At 52.5% G+C, this 13,199-nt stretch overlaps 1 protein-coding gene across 3 annotated transcripts in view; it reads left to right on the top strand.

Annotated features, from left to right (window-relative positions):
* Positions 1-13,199, top strand: part of KIRREL3 (kirre like nephrin family adhesion molecule 3) — a 359,483-nt gene that overhangs the window by 194,360 nt on the left and 151,924 nt on the right. The window lies entirely within an intron of this gene.

Here is a 13,199-nt window from a genome sequence, read left to right as displayed (position 1 = left end):
TCAGCCCTGCACAGGACACTCCCCAAGAGTCACCCCCTGTGCCCCAGAGGATCAGCCAAACCCTCCTGGAGCTCTGGCAGCCTTGGGGCTGTGCCCACTGCCCTGGGGAGCCTGGGCAGTGCCCAACCAGCCTCTGGGGGAAGAACCTTTGCCTGAGATCCAACCTGAGCCTGCCCTGACACAGCTCCAGCCATTCCCTGGGTGCTGTCCCTGGTCCCCCCAGAGCAGAGCTCAGTCCCTGCCCCTCCTCTGCCCCTGCCCAGGCAGTTGGAACTGCACTGAGGTCTCCCCTCAGTCTCCTCTTGTCCAGCTGAACACACCAAGTGCCCTCAGTGTCCTCACACGCCTTCAAATCCAGGCCCTTCCCCACCTTCATTTGTCCTGTTCCAAGATGAGGATGAGATGGGAAAACTTGCTTCCCTCTTTCCTCAGGCAAGGAGCCCGGTTTGCCACCAGGGCCAGAGCCACCGCCTCCTTACAATCCTGAATTTAGGCCCTTTTCTCCTTACATAAAACCTCCACTGCAGCCACTTGCTGCCCGACCAGGTGGCCCCGATCCCCGGGCTGGGTCCCAGCGGCAGCTGCTGCAGGAACGCGCCCGCCTCCAGCTGCCGGCCCTGACAGGGCCTGTTAATGAGGCCGTGATGTGCCACGACCCGACAGGGCAGAGCCACAGCAGCACTGGCAGCGTCACTCCCGGCGGGAGTGGGGCCACCACCGCCGCCAGGAGCCGCGGGGAGCAGCGCTGACAGCGCCGTGTCCGTGCCAGCGCCGGGACCCCCCGCTCCGGCCACGGCGTGTCCAAGGGCTGCAGCTGCCGTCCTGCTGTCCCAGGCTGCTCCAGAGGCACCGGCCCTGCCCGGGAGCAAACTCAGCCAGCGGGTTTCTGCTTTCTGCCTTTCCTGAAGGAAGGGCAAAGCCGGGGCACCGGCTGAGAGGGGACTGTGCCGTGCCTCGTTTAGGGCCGGTGACTCTTGAGGTGGGAGGGTTTGACTTGCAGCAGCACCACTCACATCCTCTGCCTTCACCTAGGCAGTGATTTCGGCTGTCTTTGGATCATCTTCCCTGAGAGAACCCTGAGCTGAGGTGGGTTTAGGGTGAGCTGGATGTGCCCAGGGAGAAAACACACCTTTCAAACCCAGCGGTGCATCTCCTCACATCTCCTGCCCTCTGCCCCATCCCTCTCTGGCCATGCTGGATGACCCCAATGTCCTGGTGGGGTCACGTCCCCCATGGCAGGGTGGTGCCAACAATCCAAGCTGTGTGTGCCCTACAGGGTGGATGCCAACCACCCAAGCTGTGTGTGCCCTACAGGGCTGGGGCAGGAGACCTGCAAGGGCCACTGTGCCAATGGAGCTTTGGGTGGGTCACCTCATTACTCACAACCTCATCAGGATTAATGGGACTGGTAAAGCTTAAAGAGTGACTGAAGTAATGTCTGTAGGAATTTATCCTTGGGGAAAGCTATCACCTTTTCCCTGGACACGGAGCAGCTCTGCCTGATTTCAAGCCAGGGTCTTTCTGACTTTACACCACAAATATCTTCATTTTTGGTGTAACTGCTCTCGTGTAAACCAGGGAAGAACATGGCTGTTTCTTGGTGCAGCTGTGAAACCCTGGGCCTGGGCTTGATGCAATCTTTGTCTCCATGACTCCTGGCAATGCTGTGCCGCTGAATCGATGGAAGTTATTTCCCAGTCCGCCCCAGACTATCCACAGGGGCCCAGTTAGGCAGGTGAATGGTGCAGCTCACACGTCGTTGCACTATAATTGTCATTGCTCTACAAGGAGCTTCGGATGTATCTCAAGTGGAAATAATAACCCCAGTTTTATGGGAACGTGGAAATATATACCCAGCCTAACTCCATACAAGAGCAGAGCCACCTCCCCCATGTACCACTTTGTGTGATTGCTTTCCCCAGCTCCAAGGGAGCTTTTCTGGAGCAAATGACACATATTCCCATTTCTGTACAGTGGGCCTCAGGGAAAAGGCAGGTTTTCACGAGGCACCAGTGAGGCCTCTGCAGGAGGAATCTCTCCAAGGTGCACCCTTGGCATGTGTTCCTGTGGCTGATGTTGGCTCTCCAGAGCCATGAGGGCCCAGAAGGTGGACTCAGTTCTCAGTATCATCCATGTTTATATGGAAGCAAAGATCCCAGAAGAGACCAGTGCCATACCTTGGGTCAGGATCTATCCATATCCACGGGAAAACACAGGCTCAGCTTATCAGAGCTAATGATCCTTGTGGAAAACGCTGTCACAGGCAGTTTGGAGATGCTTCCCTGGTGAGATTGGTGGTTAAACCATGTGTTGGAGCCACATTTGGAAGCACCAAGGGGGAGATTTCTCCTGGAGAGCTGTCCCATGCTCCACACCAAACCCTAGGCTCAATCCATCGTGGCTCAGTGCCCCTGCCCTGCTGGGGCCGTGGGGATCTCAGGGCTCCTCTTCCTGTTCACTGCCCTTGGATGTCCCTGATTACTTGGATTCTTTCCCAAAACACGAGGGGGTGACTGGTGCTTTGGACCTGGTGTGTCCTTGCTGTATCCCCCACTGGACCTCCCCGAGCTGCTCCCACCTTCTGGTGTTCCCTCTGGCTTGTGCCCATCACCAATTGGGGTATTTGCCTTTCTGTCACCTCCATCCTGCTTCTCAGCTCATCCTTTCCCCAGCCATGATCTCTCCTACATCCTACAAACATCCCCACTCCCTCCCTCTCCACCCAGGATCCACACACCACATTCCACGAGCCAAAACCAGAGGATGGCCCTTGCTTGGGTTTCCTTCTTCCGTTGCCAGAGGGTTTAAAATTAAAAAATAAAGGACCCTCGTGGTTTGGGATGGGAAATAAAATGTTGGGGGGGAGAGAGGAAAAGTATTTCTCAATATAATGAAAACACAAATGGACAAGATAATTATCTTCATAAGGGCTTGGCTCCATGACAATACATCTCATTTTATAAAGCCCATTAGAGTTGGAATTTTATGCAAAACGCTAAAAGAAATCTAAAAATATAAGGCAATGGAGACAAAGCAATGGGGATTATTAAAGGGGGAGGAGTGTTATATTGGAAGCAATAAGCCCTGGAAGAACCAGGAAAACAATGTTCTAGTAAAACTGTAATAAATGACTGGGGTTTAATCACTTGGTAAATAACTAAGATATTTCTGTAGGTTTTATACTGTCACTGAAAAAAAAAAATAATCCCAACCCCTTGTGCATTAAAGATTCAGCCAAGATGGTTGTTCTGGAGACAGAATCAGGGAAGTGTGTCATTTCAGCAATTTACTTTTTTTAAATAATAGTATATTATTTTCTCCATGGATCCACTTTTTCAACCTCTCCCTTGCTTTTAAGAGATCATTTACCATTAGTTGGGGTTTTTTCCCATTCCCCACTCAGAGTACTCTTGAGTCTTTGAACACACAGAATTATATTATTCTGAGCAATCTTCCCCACCACAGCAAAAAGCAAACACTTCAGGAAACTCCTGGAGGGTCTCAATTTTAATAATGATCTTTCCTGTGCTTGGACCCTAACTGAAGATATTATAGGGGTGGTTTAGGAAATAGAAGCACATTTATATGGCTTTTTCTTTACCTATTAAATAACTGAAATCTAAAGAGTGGCTGTTCTTCCACATCCCTCCCGCCCCCCCCAAGTTATGGTGCATTGTATTAAAATGAAAATGGTCTAATTTAATATCCTTTCCTTTCTTCTCAATCGCTCCCTTGCAGCTGAATGAAATGCAGCCCTCAGTTTAATTTTTAAGTAGGTGGGTTAAGTGAGGAGGTGCCCAACTCCTGAGCCTGCCCTGTCATCAGTGTGCTGGTACCAGCCCAGCTGGGATCCAAAAACTGCCTGTCCATGGCAGCAAAGAGTGTTGGAACAGGGAAATGATGGACTCACCATCCCTGGAAGGGCTCAGAAAACCAAGCAGACGTGGCACTTGGCCCTGTGGTTTAGTGGCCACGGTGGCGTTCGGCCAAAGGTTGGACTTGATGATCTTGGAGGTCTTTTCCAACCTTAAGGATTCTGTGATTCTGTGGTTCTGAAGATCTTGCTCATGGTCTCATTGTGGGGACCTGATGTGAGACCCTCCTTGGCAGAGGGGACATCACCCCCTGAGGTGCCAGGGTACACAGGCTGACCTGGGGCTTTTGCCTTCGAACATCTCATTTCCCTTCAGGCAGGACCCATGTCTTTAGGGGCTACATCTTCATGCTGGTGTCTTTAAATCCCCTGCAGTGTTCCCTCAGCCTCCAGCACTCAAGCCTTTGGCAGGAAAGCTGGATCAAAAGCCCCCCACTGCATTTCCTGAGCAATCTATTAATGCAGGAAAACTGTCAGAGGGAAACGCAAAGTGATGCTTGTTGGCAAAGCAGCCACACAGTTCACTCCCTCAGTGCCTCACAGGGAGCAGATCCCTGTGCTGTACATGGATTTAATCCTCATGGGTATGTCAGGGCACTCAGGACATGCACAGCAGCTCCACCAGTAGAGTTGCAGTGGGGCAACTGGTGCAGTGGAAATGGGTGAAGCAGCCAGGAGGTCACCCCAGGTCCTGGTACAAAGCAAACAGGGGGGTTATTCCATAGAATCATGGAATATCCTGAGCTGGGAGGCACCCACGAGGATCATCAAGTGCAACTCCTGGCTCTGCACAAGACAGCCCCAAAAATCACATTTGGTGTAAACCAAGCAGCTTTTCTCTGCAGGCAACCCTTTTTATTTACTGTTAAGTGTGGAGTTACACGTACCCAACACATCCCCAAGCCAGGGCTTTGCTGAGACCATGGCTGGGGAAGGCTGAATTTAAGACCCAACATAAGAGTTGTGGCCCCAGGGAAATTTGCATCAGACTGGAGGTGTGACTGCAAAATCTTTGAGTGTCTCCACCCCTCAGTGTAGGTGAACTGGAGGAGCCCCTGCTGCATGACCTTTCTGGGGGGACAGGTACCCTCCATCCTGCCCCAGAGCTCCAGCAGTACAAGGTCCCCCTTGCAGGGAGAGCTGGCACACGTTGGGTGTGGAGATTGTGGGGACCTGTGTTGTTAAAAGGAGCCTGTCAGCCTGGAAGTGGCAGGAGAAAGAGAGGTTTCTGCATCCCAGGCCTTGTGGTTTTGGCATCCTCCTGAAGTGTCAATCCTGCTGCAGGCAGCTGTCAATCCTGCCGGGTGCTGGGACCCAGGGGGACCTGGGAGGGACTCTCTGGGCTTCTCTGTGTGACCCCACTCCTGCCACATCTGGAAAACGAGGCATTTGGGCCAACGTGGTGCTGGTCTGTGTGTCCCCCAGGGTCACATCTCCAGGAGATGATGGGATCAACCTGCATCTTCCCATGGGTGGATCCACCTTTCCCATCAGGAAAGGCTCCATCACCCCACAGGTCCCAATGCCTGAAAATCCCTGGAGCTGGGTAAACAAGGATAAGCAGCATCCTAACAAGTTCTGGTCTCATGCACTTGCAGAGAGAAGGCTTTAAAATACAACCCCTTAAAAGCCCAAGGCTCAGAAGGGAAATAGAAAGAAACCACAAATATTTACTTGTTTTAAAAGTGCCCGTGATTTTTATTTTTTTTTTAAGCTGGTCCCATGAGGTGGGGACATAAATCATGGCTTTATTGGAACACTTGAACTGGGAAATGCAGCTCTTTCTCCTTGGATCCAGAGATGCTTTTAGCTTGTAAAGTCCCTTCCAATGGACTCTCCCAAAGTCCAGCCCTGAGCAGCAGTTGAGCCATGACCTAAATTCCCAGTTTTCTTTTGTCTCCAAGCAGCTCGACCCTCTTCATGCCAGCCCCTCCATTTCCAGCAGCAGGACATGCTCTGTCTCCTGCATGGATCTTAGTCTGCAAAACCAGGATCTCTGCCCTAAATCAAAAGCAATTCTAAAAATAAAATTTAAAGTCCTAAACACAGTTCTACTTAAAAAAAAAAAAAAAAAAAATCAAAGATTTACTCCCCATCTGGCAGGGAAGGGAAATAAATATATAAAGACTTGAATTAAAATTCCAGGGAAGTCATCCAACATAAATATGCAATATTTTCCTGCAAAGGACCATAATATTATTTTTATTTTTCACTCCCAATATGATCAGGCTACTTTACATTTTAATAAATGCATAGTTTTGAAGAGAAAATAGTATTGCTTTGATATGGCAATGATTATTTGATCAAATAACCTATTAGAAGGTTTTGGGACTGCATTATGGGGGGGAAAATGTTGGTTTCCTTGCAGGATCCATCTATATTATAGGCAATGATTACAAACAAATAGTTATATGCTGGAACAAATAGGGAAAAATTAAGGTTATCTGGCATGGAACAGCACCAAAAAAATCCAGTAAGATAACAATAAGGGAGTAATGTATAGCTGAGTGTGCTGGAGATAATTGCATTTCAATTGGCTGATTGCAGAGCAGGTTGAGAAATTAAGACAATGTGGCAGAGAAGATCCCTATCCTCTCACTCACACCACAAAAGCACCCCCTGCCACATCCTGCTGGGCCCTTCTCCTCCTCCAGAGCAGTTGGAATTCTGTGGGAGTTGCTCCTTATGGCAGTAGTGGCATCTTCATCCCAGATTTTCCCCTGTGGTCCCACTCTCTGCTCCAGAGCCTGGGTGGTTTGTGTGGTCTGTGTTGTCCTTGAGTTCTTTGGTTCCCAGGAAGGCTCAGCCAGGGAGTGCCTCGATTTATCTGGTCAAACAGGGGACAAGGTGAGACCCAGGCCCGTGGGGAACATCCCTGTGAGAGGGTCTGGCTGAGCTGTGGCCACGCTGAGGGTCCCAGGCAGGTCCAGGCTGCAGGTCCTGGAGGGACATCGTGTGTGGGGAATCTCTGCTGCCTTGGTGAGGACTGAAAGAGTGACAAAGTCACAGCAGTTGCTCTTTGCTTTGATGAAACCTGCCCAGCTGGCTACGGGCACCAGGCCTGGTGTGACCCCAGCTCTTGGAAGCAGCTGAGGAAAGTGCCAGGCCTCCAGGACAGCCAGGGAAGGGGGAATGGCTGGGATGAAGTCCCGGAATCATTAACACCACACGCACTGAAATGTAGAGAGGCAGTCACAGATCACAGAATATCCCGAGTTGGAAGGGACCCACAAAGGTCATTGAGTACAACGGGCCCTGCCCAGGACACCCCAACCACCCACCATGTGCCTGAGTGTTGCCCAAATGCTCCCTGAGCTCTGGCAGGGTTGGGGCCACGACCATTTCTCTGGGGAACCTATTCCAGTGCCCTGTTCTGGCAAGATCCAGAAGATCCAGCTGGCACCGGGCTGTGCAGCCCAGAGAGTGAGGGGTGGGCTGCAGGGCTGTCCCTCCCCAGGGAATCTGTTGGGGGTCACTGAAAACAGGTTTTTTTCATTGTTTGACCTCCCTGATTGCATCACTGAAGGCCTGAGTGTGGGGATGAGGATGGGGGATGAGTGCTTTCCCTTTGCTGTCATCGCTGTGTGTGCAGTGGGCTGGGGGAGCATCACAAGCACCAGGGACAACGTGAGCTGCTGGTTTTCACTGCTGATGGGGTGTGTGTGGCTCTGTGTGTGTGCAGGGCTGTGCTGTGCAGGAGATCAAGGCTCCTTCTAGCCTTGAACAAGAGGAAAAGCCACCCAGCAGGTACCTGGGCTCCCTCATCACCAGGCAGAGGTGCAAAGACCTGGACAAAGATGAAAGGAGGGACAGCATTGCTGTTAAATGAACCCACCCGGGATTTGAGAACCACGAGGCAGTGGGAGGACATGGCTTAACTTTGGGGGGAAGGAGAGAAAACCCCTGTGTGTTTTTAAAGGTCTGATTCCCTGCTTTTTGCTGGTCCTGGTTGAAAATACATCAGGTCTCCTCATAGGGCACTGTGTGTTTGACTACACTGATTTTACACACACCCCCCGAGCAAACCTGGTGCATCCTCGTGGACTTGACTACCAGGCTGAGATTTATCCCACCTAAATTTTGCTGCCCAACTGTCACGGGCAGGATGTGTCACCTGGCAGAGGTGCCGAGGAGAAAGCCTGGACAAGCCCGTGAGACAAAGACCTATTCAGAAACTGGAATTACAAGGAGCAAAGCACATCCCCAGAGTACTTATTCCGCCACCGATGCTCGTTTTCCCCCCATCCATCCCTCTTTCACACGCCGTGTGTGTGAACAGCCTTTTTCCGGGCGCGGCGCAGAGCAATTCTCGCTTTCCCTTTGCAGCCTGCCTTCCATAATCCACTTAGAATCTGCAGCTTTTCTCCTCTTTGTGAGCCTGCCTTTAAACTCTTGATGTAGCGCTTTTCCCATCTGTTTCTGCCTGTGCATCTTTCCCGTGCGCTGCCTAATGACTTGCTCTCGCTAGGAAGAGGCTGTATATTAATATTATCATTATAATTCTCCTTTCCACCACTTCAGATCTTGCGAGGAATGTAATTGCTAAAGCAGATTTTAAGTTACATCGTGATAACCGGGCGAGTTACGGGGGAGGTTACACTGTCACTGTGCTCAGTAGTTTCAATTTCCCGTCGGTGCCGCTTTCTGAAGGACCCCGATGGCAGAGAGAAGGCAAATCCCACACCAGCAGATCCATTATTAATAGTGTTGTTAACTGGCATTATTAAGTTAGAGCCTGGCAGTCCCAATTATGGGCTGAGATCCTGTTGTGCTGGGGGGCTTCTTTCCCATCTAACTCCTCTCCCATCAGCTGCAGGTCCTTTATCTTCAGCTGCTTCCGCACCCCAGAATTTCTCTCTTGCTCCAGTCCACGTGTTCCCAGGGAGAGTATTTTCCTCTGCTTCTTGCCCTTTCCCCAGAGGAGCAGAGGATGATGTTCCCGTGCTGATAATGTGCCCTGAGATGTTTATTCCACTCCGCTGCAGTGGAGTTAATCATCTCTGTGGGTTTAACACCTGCCTAAAATTAATCTTCATTTTGTGCAGGGTGAGGAAACCAAGGGAAGTGCCTTCGCTTTCACTCTCAGAGTGGGTTCCCACAGGTTGGAAGTTAATGGGACATGAACGAGGCAGCAAACCCAGGGCAGGGCTTTCCACCATCCCTTCAGCACACACCTTCCCATGCCCACTGTTTCCTGCCTGCCACAGGTTTTCCCAGTGGGAAAACACATAAATGGCACAAGTAGCCACGCTGATGGTGGACTTGGGGATTACTCCGTAAAGGTCGATTTGGGAACGGATGAGGGAAAGGCTGCTCTCCTCTGCCCATCTCCCGGGTTCCCTGCAGGCTGCTGATGGATCTGCCCCCTGGGCTGCCGTGGCACTAACGAGCTTCCCGGTGCCGGCAGGGTCAGCGCCGTGGGAGAGCTGAGCCGGCTGGAAAACCCTGCATTGTGTGGATTGATGGCTCGAGCCTGCACTGCACTTATTAAGTGGAACAGACTATTTTCATTAAGAGCTGCTGACATTATTAGGGCCAGTTAAATGTCTCCTGGAGATGCCGTGCCCGGCGTGAGCTCGGCACAGCGTGTCCTCCAGTTTGGCTGGGACACCCGAAATTCATCCATCAGCCCTCGACTCATTTCTGTCCCTGATCCCTCAGCTGCTGAGTTTCATTTGGACAGTCCTGCTCTCTTCCTCCTCTAATGCAGTTCCAGGGACTCAGGTGGATTGAGAGCTGGGGACTCGGAGACTTTCATTATTCACATTGTGTGCACCTGAAAATTGTGCTGCCTGCTGGCTTCCAAATTGAGTACATTAAATACAATGCATTAAACCTCCGAAATATGGAAATATCCAGGGAGGGCCTCAGATTTAAGACATTCCCCGGCCGAGGTTTTAGAGAGCAGAGTTCCATTAATAGATGGTTGGTGAGGAGCCAGGGAGGAGCAGGAGGACTCTGGCTGCAGCGGGGCAGAAGGAGGAGAGCCAGATGGGGTCCTGGGCAGAGAGGACATGCTGTGTGGGATCCTGGCAGGGAGGAAGAGTTGGGTTGGATTAAAATGCAGCAGAAACCAGGCTTCATCCCCTTCCCAGCCGAGTGTTCTGCCAGCTTTTGTGTTGGGCATCACCTGCGACGCTGGAAGTTGCTGAGCGGGTCCAAGGGGTGCAATGTCCTGGGCTAATCCTGTGCAGGAGATGGGGATGAGGTGCTGGGCTGGGCATGCAACAGACCTGCTTATCCCCCCTGTGCTGCTTGGGCACCACATTCATTTCATATGGGAGAGGTGGAGCCCATGGCTCTGCACACAACAAGGAGAGCTCGGGGCTTGCCAAACACTTTCCCTTTGTCCCCACTTGGTGCCTGTGAAAGGGCTTCATCATCCCTGATGTTGATAATGTGAGGTTGTTCCTGCTTGTTAGTTGGGGAAACTGAGGCAGAGCAAGGAAAATAGCCCCTTGTCCAAGGTCAAGAGCCTCAGCAATGCAGCGTGGAGTCTCATGGAAGGTGTCCCTGCCCATGGCAAGAGGTTGGAACGAGATGGTCTTTAATGTCCCTTCCAACCCAAACCATTCTGGGATTCTCTGATTCTATGAAAATCCAGTTCCTCATCAGGAAATCAAGTTGGGCTTTAAGGCCACTGCTCATCTGACCCAGTTAGCTCAGCACTAGTCACTCTGTTACCTTTATGGATAAGCCAATGTCTCCTTGAAACACATATTTTTCCCTTGGAGACGGCAAAGCCGAAGCAGCAGCGCTGCCATTCGGGAAGGGTGTTCAAACTGCCTCTGGATTTATGGAGCCCATTTCCCTGATCGCTTGTGATGGATCTCTCGGTGCTTCACGAGCTTCATGGATGGATTTCACAGCCACCACTCAGGCAGACCCACGTGCAGAGCCTTGGGAGGGTTTCCCACATTGCGGCTTTCTCGGGATCGTGTTGTACAACTGTGCAGCCAAGCAGGTCAGGAAGTGAATGAGGTGAAAATATCGAGTTTCAACTGGGAGTTCAATTAACCAGGATTTGATTTAGATAGTGGATTTCCACTTCTGTGATTAGACAAGCCCTGTGGGGTCTTTGGTGACCGATAGTGATGGAGATTTCAAGATTTCATCTTGAGAAGGGAACCCTTGATAATTCAGCTGTGCTGGGCAAGAGGTACCTGTGGCTCAGAAGGGGACAGAGGTTTCCAGCAGCACTGAGAGAGGCTCCTGATGAAAAAATCATGGCAAACCTGTTTGTTGGCCAAACCTCCCTTCTTCTTGCTGACATCCACCACAGCACACCTAAACAAAGGCATCTCTGCTTCTAAACAGACCCTTTTCCCAAGGAAAATAAACCCCTCCTCTCCCCAACATTTCTGGTTTAGAGAGAGGCCAAATCCAAACCCAGATTTTCTCCTCATCTGCACATTGTTCCAGACTTGGGGTCTATTTCTGCTCCATCTCTGGCCTCGGTTAAAGCCAGTCCTGGTCAGTGCTTTTCCCATCTCCCAGCTGGGAGAGAATCCCGTGGTGCTGCCTCCAGCTGCCCCCCAACCCCCTGGGCTCCTACAGTAACTGAACACTCTATTTTAGTGCCAGGCCTGGCAGCTTGGCCTAACTGACTGTAAACAGGGAGTCTGACATGAAAGGAGAGACAGCAAACATAAAATTTTATGGCTCGATAGCAGCAATTAGAGAGGAACGTGGGTGTGCTCCGGAGCAAAGGTCCCACCTCCCTCTCTGCAGAGAGACACAGGTCCCCTGGCAGAGCCATCCTTGCCCATGGCGTGCCGGGGGGGGCCCAGGGGGGGCCCGGAGCGGTGCAGGTGGCACGGCTGGGCACACCTGGGGGTGCAGGAGGATGGGCACACCTGGCTGTGGGGGAGGATGGGCACACCTGGGGGTGCGGGAGGATGGGTACACCTGGGGGTGTGGGAGGACGGGTACACCTGGCTGCCTGGGGGAGGATGGGCACACCTGGCTGCCCGGGGGGCCGGGCCCGGCGCGGCCGCTGCCGGGAGCTTGGCAGGAGGATCCGAGCGGCAGCAGATGCCGCCTGTCAGCCGGAGCAGATGCCTCATTAGCCGCGGCGTGCACAGCAGCCCAGCTGTGCCGAGGGGGCCCGGAGGCCCTGCGGCGCCAGATGAAGTTGTTGAGCTCTCCTTGCTCGCCTCTCTTCTCCTCGTATCCTTCTCCTCCCCTCCCACACCACCGTTCTTGGCTTGTGCAGGACCTTCTTGCATCCTTCCTCCCCGTTCCCGTTGCATCCCTGGGGAAGGCTGTCCCGATTTACCCCCCAGGCATCATCCCTTGATGCTCAATTCGAGGAGAAAAGGGCTCAGAGCCAGATCTTGATCGATTCCTGCCAGCACCCAGCGGGTCCCCGTGGGAGAGGGAGCAGCTTTTGGGGCGCTGTGCTGGGGGGTGGGGTGGGGTTTAGCACCGAGCACGTCATCCCCGTCCTTATTTCACCGCTGGACCCTCGAGTGAGAGCCGTCACTCAGCGGCCTGAACAAAGGATAGAACAAGACAATTCAATTAACTCGATGGCTCAGGGTCGTGAGCGCGGCCCGAGCCGGGGGAGATCAACCCCCTGCCTCGGGATAATCAACCCCCTGCCTGGAGAAAATCAACCCTCTACCTGGCACCTGGCTGGCACGGGCTGCCATCCTGGGGAGGGGGGAAGGGAGGGATGGAGAGAAAAGCACCTCGTGGAGCATCCCTCACGGGAAGGATGTGGAAGGAGGCTGGAGCCTGGTTTCTCCATAGCCATCTGTGCCACAGGGCACCTCCTGGGATAGAGCAGAGGAGTGGAGGAGCAGCTTGAGGCTGGGGATTCTGCCCCTCCTCTCTTGTGAGACACCACCCGGAATACTGCATCCAGTGCTGGGGTGCTCAGCACAGGAAGGACCTAGATCTCTTGGAGCAAGTCCAAAGGAGGCCATGGAGAATCTCCAAGGGCTGGAGCCCCTCTGCTCTGGAGCCAGGCTGGGAGAGCTGGGGGGGTTCACCCGGAGAAGAGAAGGCTCCAGGGAGATCTGAGAGCCCCTTCCAGGGCCTAAAGGGGCTCCAGGAGAGCTGAAGAGGACCTTTGGACAAGGGTGTGGAGGACAGGACAAGGGAGAATGGCTTCCCACTGCCCAAGGGCAGGGTTAGTTTAGCTTTGTTCCCCTGGCTTTGAGCACTCTCTGCCCCTCTTTACAGACCCACCTCTCTTATCAGACCTCTGGAAACATGCACAGATCCTCTGATTCACATCTCCCTCCTCTGCCCATCCTTGCATTCTCCTGCGTTCCCCTGAGCTTCCCTAACAATCCCCCCTCCGATGTACTTGTAATGC

The sequence above is a fragment of the Chiroxiphia lanceolata genome, chromosome 23 (assembly GCF_009829145.1).
Source record: "Chiroxiphia lanceolata isolate bChiLan1 chromosome 23, bChiLan1.pri, whole genome shotgun sequence".
NCBI lineage: Eukaryota > Metazoa > Chordata > Aves > Passeriformes > Pipridae > Chiroxiphia > Chiroxiphia lanceolata.
The sequence above is the reverse complement of the archived record's forward strand: the minus strand, read 5'-3'. Positions and strand labels throughout refer to the sequence as shown.